Source organism: Trichomycterus rosablanca, chromosome 14 (assembly GCF_030014385.1).
Source record: "Trichomycterus rosablanca isolate fTriRos1 chromosome 14, fTriRos1.hap1, whole genome shotgun sequence".
Lineage (NCBI taxonomy): Eukaryota > Metazoa > Chordata > Actinopteri > Siluriformes > Trichomycteridae > Trichomycterus > Trichomycterus rosablanca.
Window position 1 is genome coordinate 26,399,919 of NC_086001.1, and position 7,614 is coordinate 26,407,532.

Sequence of the window (7,614 nt, forward strand, 5' to 3'; positions counted from 1 at the left end):
TAAAGCTCATCATGTATAACACAGACTGGTGAGTATAGAAACATAATTGTGTACATCAGGTTTGGATCCTGATCTGAAACAGTGGTTAATAGAAGTGCTTCAAAATATTTATCATATTTTGTCTGATTATCTGATTTAATATTAAAGGCTTGATTATTCAGGACTAGTTAGATTTCTGTAGCAGGATTAGTTTATTTCTGTTGTGAGTGTTTTGTCTGTAGCTCAGTAGGCAGAGCTCTGGGCTGTCAATTCCCAGTTGTGTATAGCAGAAATTGTTGGACCCTTGAGCATGGCTTTAACTCTCAAAGCTCTGACCCCAGCTTCTAAACAGACTAGCTGGAACATGTTGAGTAGTTTACTCAAAATAAACGTACACTCATTTGTGTGCATGTGTGTACCTGTACTCTGTGCTGTTGTACTTTTGATGATCCACCTGACCAGGCAGCAGTTCAGTATTGGTGAGAATGAAAGGCGTGGCTTGATGATGCGGAGATCAGCGCTGCTTCCTACCTGTGCCAGTGTCTGCCCGTCAGTACCAGAGTGTAAAACAGCGCCTACACACTTCTGACCCACAGCCTGAGAGAAAGAGAGAGGGAGGAGATGATGATGGTGTCACTGAAGCGGAAAAGTCGGACTAGTTTAATTAGTTTAGGTTCCATTTATAGATCTGGTAGATGGTGTTCGGGGCATTGATGGTGTTTGTGGGGTTGTTGGTGGTGCTGGTGGTGTTTATGACTCTCACTGTGGTTCAGTAGAGTTGGAAAAAAGGACAGAATCACAATTTCTGCTCTCTACCAGAAAATCCTGAGGTAAAGCGTTGTGTAATGTGATTTTATTGTGAACAGGATTTCACCCTAAACAGGGAGAAAGTTCAGTAGGATTCTTGTGGGACACAAAGAGGAAGGTTCACTTTATTTTCTGATATAAATATGTTACATTCATTATTATAATCTGAACACAATTATACATTTTTATCAGTGTTAAATCCACAATCCTCTGTTTCAAGGTGTGGCTCCTTAATTAAAAGTCCAGGCTGCTGTGAGCAGGGTTTAAACCTGCGCGGGGAGACCCCATTGGATTTCAAGCCCAACGCCTTAACCTCTCGGCCATCACAGCTGTATAAGGGATGATTCTTAGCTGTTTTCTGTACTGGGGTTTCCTAAATTCTGTTTTTTTTAACAATAATTTACATTATGAGACAGGATATAAACAGAATATAAAGAACATCAGACCAGCACGCTCACTTTAAAGTTAAATAATAATATAAGATTGTAATAAATGATAAAATTAGTTTAAAATCAGTTTTCTTACCTTCCGATCTTTTGCTCTTTCTGCTTTTTCTTGTTTGCATGTTTCCATGGTCTCCAGTCTGTGTGAAAGCCGCTGAGACGTTCCTCCAGTGTCACAGTGCAGCTCAGTGATTTTGTGAAGCCGAGAGAGAGGAAAGGACAGAGCGAACCCGAGAGGGGATGAAGAGCCCGAACATCTCACGTGTCCTTCAGAGTAAGTCGTCCTATAGATCCGCTCACTACACAACAACTACGCAAACAATGAAGGTGCACAGAGACTGTTATAAAACTTTATTCATTCTTAAAATATCAATCTGTGTTTCTCTGGGATTTCAATCTTCCACCCAGTGACACTGAATTAGCAAAAAGCACAAACGTTTCATTTTACTTCAAACTGAGGTAAATAATAAACTCACAGCAGCAACAGTGAAACGTGGTGGTGGTAGTGTGATGATGTGGATGCTTTGCAGCTTCAGGGCCTGAGTGATATTACAGAACCATAAATTCTGCTCTCTATCTGAAAATCCTGATATATATATATATAAAGTTAATAAAATTAACACACTGTGGTTTGTGGTTTCAGTTAATTAAATTGAACAGAACCACAGATTCTGCTCTCAACCAGAAAATCCTGAGGTAAATATTGTGATGTTACGTATAGGAGGATAGTTTTACATTAATCATGATCTGATTGCAATCATACAACTTTATCAGTGTTTATCAGTATATACGTTAAGCTTTCATTAAAACTCACGATCGCTGTGAGCAGGACTTGAACCTGCGCAGGTAGACCCCATTGGATTTCAAGTACAACGCCTTAACCACTCGGCCATCACAGCTGTACGGAGGTTGTAGACCTGAAGGTGTCTGGTACTTCCTACATTAATCAATCAAATTTGGAGCATTTGTGGGTCCATCCATCCTTATACTGTAAGTTTCCCTGAAGCAGCAAAGCATCCCCACATCATCACACTACCACCACCACACTTCACTGTTAGTATGATAATCATATTGTTGTTGATGATGTTGTTGAATTGGTTAAGTTTTTGTTAGAGAGCTCCTGTGTTCCTCAGGCTATGATGGCCGAGTGGTTAAAGCGTTGGACTTGATATCCAATGGAGTCTCCCCGTGCAGGTTTGAACCCTGCTCACAGCGCTGCTTTGTGCTTGTATTAAAACATAAATAAATACACACGTGAGCAGGGGCGGCTCGTTCATTAGGGCGATCGTGCGACGCACCACCAAAGTGCGAAAGGGAAGAAATGTTTCTATCACATTCAACCAGTGTTAAACTAGCTGTGACTGTTCTGGAGTCTGTTTTGTCTCTGAATATCGCAGTCCAATCAGTGTGGAGTTGTGTTCCGTACAGTACCGGCCCTTTCGGGGCGATCAGGCTCTAACTGAAAATCGCCCCAGATCGCTCTCATAGACTCTCATGTTAAAGCTCTTTTTTTTCGTATTGAGGGCGCTCTAATGCATTTTGAATGACTTCTGGAAGGGCTCGCACTTACGTGCCTGCGTCACACATAATCGTTCCTTATTTGGAAACTAAGCGTGGTGTTCCATATTTTTATCAATGGGATATAAACGATGCAGATTAGACTAAGACAGCGCGTGAGTGAACTAACAACCTAACTTAGCAAAGCAAGTTGCACAACTGCTTTGGGCTGCTGAAGTTGAGAAAACTTAAAAAGGTGAGGCAGCCGGTTGCCTTACATTTTCAAGTCAGATTAACCTTTAGATTTTTAAGGCTGACTAAACATTTTACTTTTAGTTTACTAAACTGTGTTTTTTTTTACTAAAAAAAAGCAGTTACTAAATGTTTTTTTACAGGCAAAAGTTTTTTACATATCTGAACTGGCAGTTGGTAGCTCAGTGGTTAAGGTACTGGTCTAGTTGCTGGTTCAAGCGCCACCACCACTAAGTTGCCACTGTTGGGGCCCTGAGCAAGGCCCTTAAACCTCAATTGCTTGTATTGTATTCAGCCACAATTGTAAGCCTATCTGAGTAAAAACATCTGCAAAATGACAAAAATGTAAATGAATATGTTACACTCTTAACAAGTAGCTATGAAAGAAATTTAAGACAATTTAAGAAAATTTTATTAAAACGTTTATTTGACTTTAACAACAGACATTTATTTTAAGCCATAAACCTGTGCCACTCCAGCAAAAGTATAATTAGCATCAATAAACAAACTAGTTTTCTAGTATAGTAAGCAGAGTCAGGATACAAACACAGCAATGGCCAGGAGCGCCCTTGGTAATGACACAATCTGTAATGTTTCAGTAGTACTTCTGAACTGGGATTGCATTGCATATTAATCTGCAATAAAAAACACAAACAATTTTAAAATAATATATTTACATTTAAACAATATGATGATTTAGCTCTCGTTTAATAATCAATTAAGACAGGCACAGTAAATCAGCTAAAGTTGAAGCATGTAAGCAAAATTCCAATAAATTGACAATAACCATATTAATGTTTAAGTTTGCACCTATAGCTAACTATGAATACCATGAATAAGGCCCTACCTAATTCACAGTCGTGAAAATCACATCAAATGAGCCGCTTACTTACAATCATACCGCATCATAATTAAGTGTAACAGACTGTTTTGTAATGTGCTGTACCACAGACAAGTTTAGCTTATTAAGCTAACACAGTTAGCCCCAGGCCATTCAAACCAATGGGCATCATAACCCGCTAGCATATCAGCTAACATCGCTCTCTGTGTACCGAAAATGGTTAAATTGTCACCGACAAGCCCAAATTTGCAAATAGATTACACTTGTGAACCTTTATATAAATTAACAATTTGAAAAGAACTCGCACTCGTCTGCCATACAATATTTGAAATTTTGGTTGAGAAAATACGTGAAACTAAAATGCTGTTCCCCTCGTTATTCAGTCAGTTTATTGTTTATGCATTTGTTTAGGCATTTGTTAAGTTTTAAACATAACTTGTATTATGTTGAATAGCTGAATACCTACCACAGGGCAGGTCAGGGTAAAATCCAAAACTTCAGGGTCATCCTCGTCCGTTACAACTCAACTCGGAGAAGTGCGCATGCGCAGTCACAGAACGCAGAGCTTCTGATGCTCTTCTCTTCTTTGCTTCGTTCAGACAACTCAGATATTTTAGTTGGCGCAACTCAAAATTGGTATGATGTTGTACTAAAACAAAAATAATGCGTTGAAAAAGCTTACAATTTTGAGTTTGTCTAAAATAATGTCTTTTTAGGTTGCCCAAACTCAAACATTTGAACAAATGTAACCAACTTTTTTTTTTCTTGTTGAACTGACTTATTATATTATGTTTAATTTACTAATGTGCTGAATCATTTTTTAGAGTATATTTATTCTATTACTCATGTCTAATGTTACAGCTACATATACCTACTCTTTTTGTAATCCGATTTTTTTTTCAGTATCAGCAATGAGAAACCCGCTGCTCCCCACTCCAAATGAGGCTGAAGCTGAGAAGATAATTAAAGAGTGGCTTCGCCTTTCCAGTGACAGGCTCAGAAAAAGGCAGCGATAGTTTTTACATTTATTTTATGTTTTATATATATAATAGTTTATGTATATATAAATACTTGTAAATATGCTCTGTTTTTTTTTAAGTTAATTAAGGCTAAGTTAGTAGTATGTAAGTTATTATATATTTATATGTGTATGTTAAAATAAGAAACATTTTATATCAAATGTTTTACATAATTTTGCAATTTTTTAACATTTTTAATTCCTAATAAAAGTTTATTGTTAAACCTTTCATAATTTGAACTCAGTTTTGCTAAAAGACAAAACACAAAATAAAAATAAAACATTAAAACAAGACTGTGATAGAAGTAGTACAGAATTCATGTCGCCGAAAGGGAGTTTGGAAAATACGTCGCGGATACACCGGATCAGCGTCGTTTTAAGGGCGCTTTTTCAAAGCTACGTAGTGCCAATGTGCAAACGACATAAATACTATGTAACACCAACCATTCTAAGTAGGGAGCAGCGACGTATTTGTGCTGTCTGGGTAGTGGTGTGCGATACTGCTAAATTTGGTATCGATACGATAGCAAGTAAATACAGGGTCAGTATCGCCGATATCGATCCGATACCGATACTTAGTACTTACTTTCATGTAAGGAAGAGCATTGTATCATGATTTATGAGGTGAATGTATCATCAATTTGCTTTGACTAATAAATGATTTTGTGTTAATTAGTTAATCATGTGCAGTAAAAACCCACTACAGTTTATAGGTAAATAAAAAGTAATTTTATTAATGTAATAAACTTTAATGAAGTCTGGGGTTTTTGTTGAGAAACAATTATATAATAAGAAACATAATTCCCCCTCTCATTGTACACTCTGGCTTTTTGTAAAATAAAGTACAGGAAAATATTAAAGAACGTCAATTATTTTTTTATAGAAAGGTTTTTGTTCATAAACAGTAATATAATAAAATGAAATTACTTCCTTTTACTGCACTTCTTATCTGGCTTAAAACGAAGTACAGTACAACATTAAAACTAAAGTAAGGAACATAAATTCTTTTCTAATATACAATCTAGTGCACAATGTAGGGAACATAAATCTATTATCTTTCACACTATCTAGTGCACTATGTAGTACACATTAATGTGTTTGTGACGTGAACAGTTAGTTTAGTAGCTCAAATAGCAGCTTCTAAAAGTTTTGTTATCACCCATATCCTTTGCTGTGTGTGAGAGGGTTTTAGCTTTTTTCTTTGGGGGGTACCTCCCTGAAATGAGTTTTTGCAACCTGGGATGTCTGACATGTTCACCTCCATCTATCCATCCAGCTTAAATACCATAAATACTACATAAAACATGTGGAGCTAATGGTGTAATTATTAACCTTCGTGTTCAACTCTTCTTTTGTGGTTCCATGGTGTAATGGTTAGCACTCTGGACTCTGAATCCAGCGATCCGAGTTCAAATCTCGGTGGAACCTGGCTTTATTTAAGTAAAAACACTGTTATCAATGCTGAGAAGACAATAGTGTTTCACATATACTGTAACTGTTCTATGCCAAATTAGAACACAAAGTGGCAAGTCATTGTTTACAGCGCCAACTACCGGCCAACCGCGTCTTGAACTTAGTGCAATCTTCCAACAGTGGAACGTTTTGTTGTGATTTTGATGCTTGGGTGGCAATGTTTAACTAAAATTACTTTTATTTAGTGTTTAAAACTTCTAAATGACTTCATTTTTTTCAATTGATTTCAGTCAATTAGATTAGTCACGCAAGTTTAGATATAAATAACTTGAGATGTAAAAGTAAAGTCTGAAGTCGTGTTTTTTTGGTGTAATGGTTTGCACTCTGGGCTCTGAATCCAGTGATCCGAGTTCAAATCTTGGTGGGACCTTACTGCTTTTATTTGGGGCCGGTGTGAGGTCCAAGATTGGGAAACATTAGCAGTTTCAGGATGGTAGCATTCAGCGCATGTGCAGTACAACAGAGCATCGCAATTGCTTGTGCTAGTTTAGAGTCACCTTAAATGACATGTTAATTTCCATCCATTCATCCAGCTTGAATATTATAATACCACTAGTAGTGTTATAGTGTTCCACATGTGACTGCTCCATCCCGAAATATAATCCATCCCGAAATATAATCGCAAATCATTGTTTACAGCGCCATCTAACAGCCAACCAGCTCTTAAATGACTAATTATTCACTTTTGGGCTTAAGTAAGATCTCACCGTGTGGTTCCATGGTGTAATGGTTAGCACTCTGGACTTTGAATCCAGTGATCCGAGTTCAAATCTCGGTAGAACCTGAGTTTATTTAGGTAAAAACACTGTTTTTTGAGCCAGTTTGTTCAGTAAAACTTTATAAGCCAACAGCAGCGAATAAACTTAAGAGTCACCTTAGATTACATGTTAACTTCCATCTATCCATCCAGCTTAAATACCATAAACACTACGTACAAAACATGTGGAGCTATTCTTACTACAGTAAAACACACTGAACTGACTTTTAAAGTGAAGTTTAAAATGTTGTACAGAGATCGTTCCCATCTAGTGGTGCTAGATAAATTACAGCTTGTTGCTTGGGTACAGATTTGTGACATTATTATTAAATTGTTGTTGTTGTGTTTGTTGTTATTTTTTAACTGTTCATGTTTTTAAATGTAAAACCATAAACAGCACCGTCTATAAATAAATGAATCACCTTGTGCTTCCACTTGAGATTTTTGTTTACATGAACAATGTCTGAAATTTGACGAGCTTGACTAGTTTGTAATATGTGTTAAGATGATGAATGAACCTAAACACTGGCTTTAAAATTTAAAATTT

The 7,614-nt window shown here is 36.9% G+C and overlaps 5 non-coding genes across 5 annotated transcripts; 3 read left to right on the plus strand and 2 right to left on the minus strand.

Annotated features, from left to right (window-relative positions):
- Positions 1–1,034: 1,034 nt before the first annotated feature.
- Positions 1,035–1,116, minus strand: trnas-uga (transfer RNA serine (anticodon UGA)). The gene has a single exon. It is a non-coding gene; the product is annotated as a tRNA-Ser (tRNA).
- Positions 1,117–2,046: 930 nt separating this feature from the next.
- Positions 2,047–2,128, minus strand: trnas-uga (transfer RNA serine (anticodon UGA)). The gene has a single exon. It is a non-coding gene; the product is annotated as a tRNA-Ser (tRNA).
- Positions 2,129–2,362: 234 nt separating this feature from the next.
- trnas-uga (transfer RNA serine (anticodon UGA)) lies at positions 2,363–2,444 on the plus strand. Its single transcript has one exon. It is a non-coding gene; the product is annotated as a tRNA-Ser (tRNA).
- A 3,749-nt stretch (positions 2,445–6,193) lies between these two features.
- Positions 6,194–6,265, plus strand: trnaq-cug (transfer RNA glutamine (anticodon CUG)). Its single transcript has one exon. It is a non-coding gene; the product is annotated as a tRNA-Gln (tRNA).
- A 757-nt stretch (positions 6,266–7,022) lies between these two features.
- Positions 7,023–7,094, plus strand: trnaq-uug (transfer RNA glutamine (anticodon UUG)). Its single transcript has one exon. It is a non-coding gene; the product is annotated as a tRNA-Gln (tRNA).
- Positions 7,095–7,614: the final 520 nt, after the last annotated feature.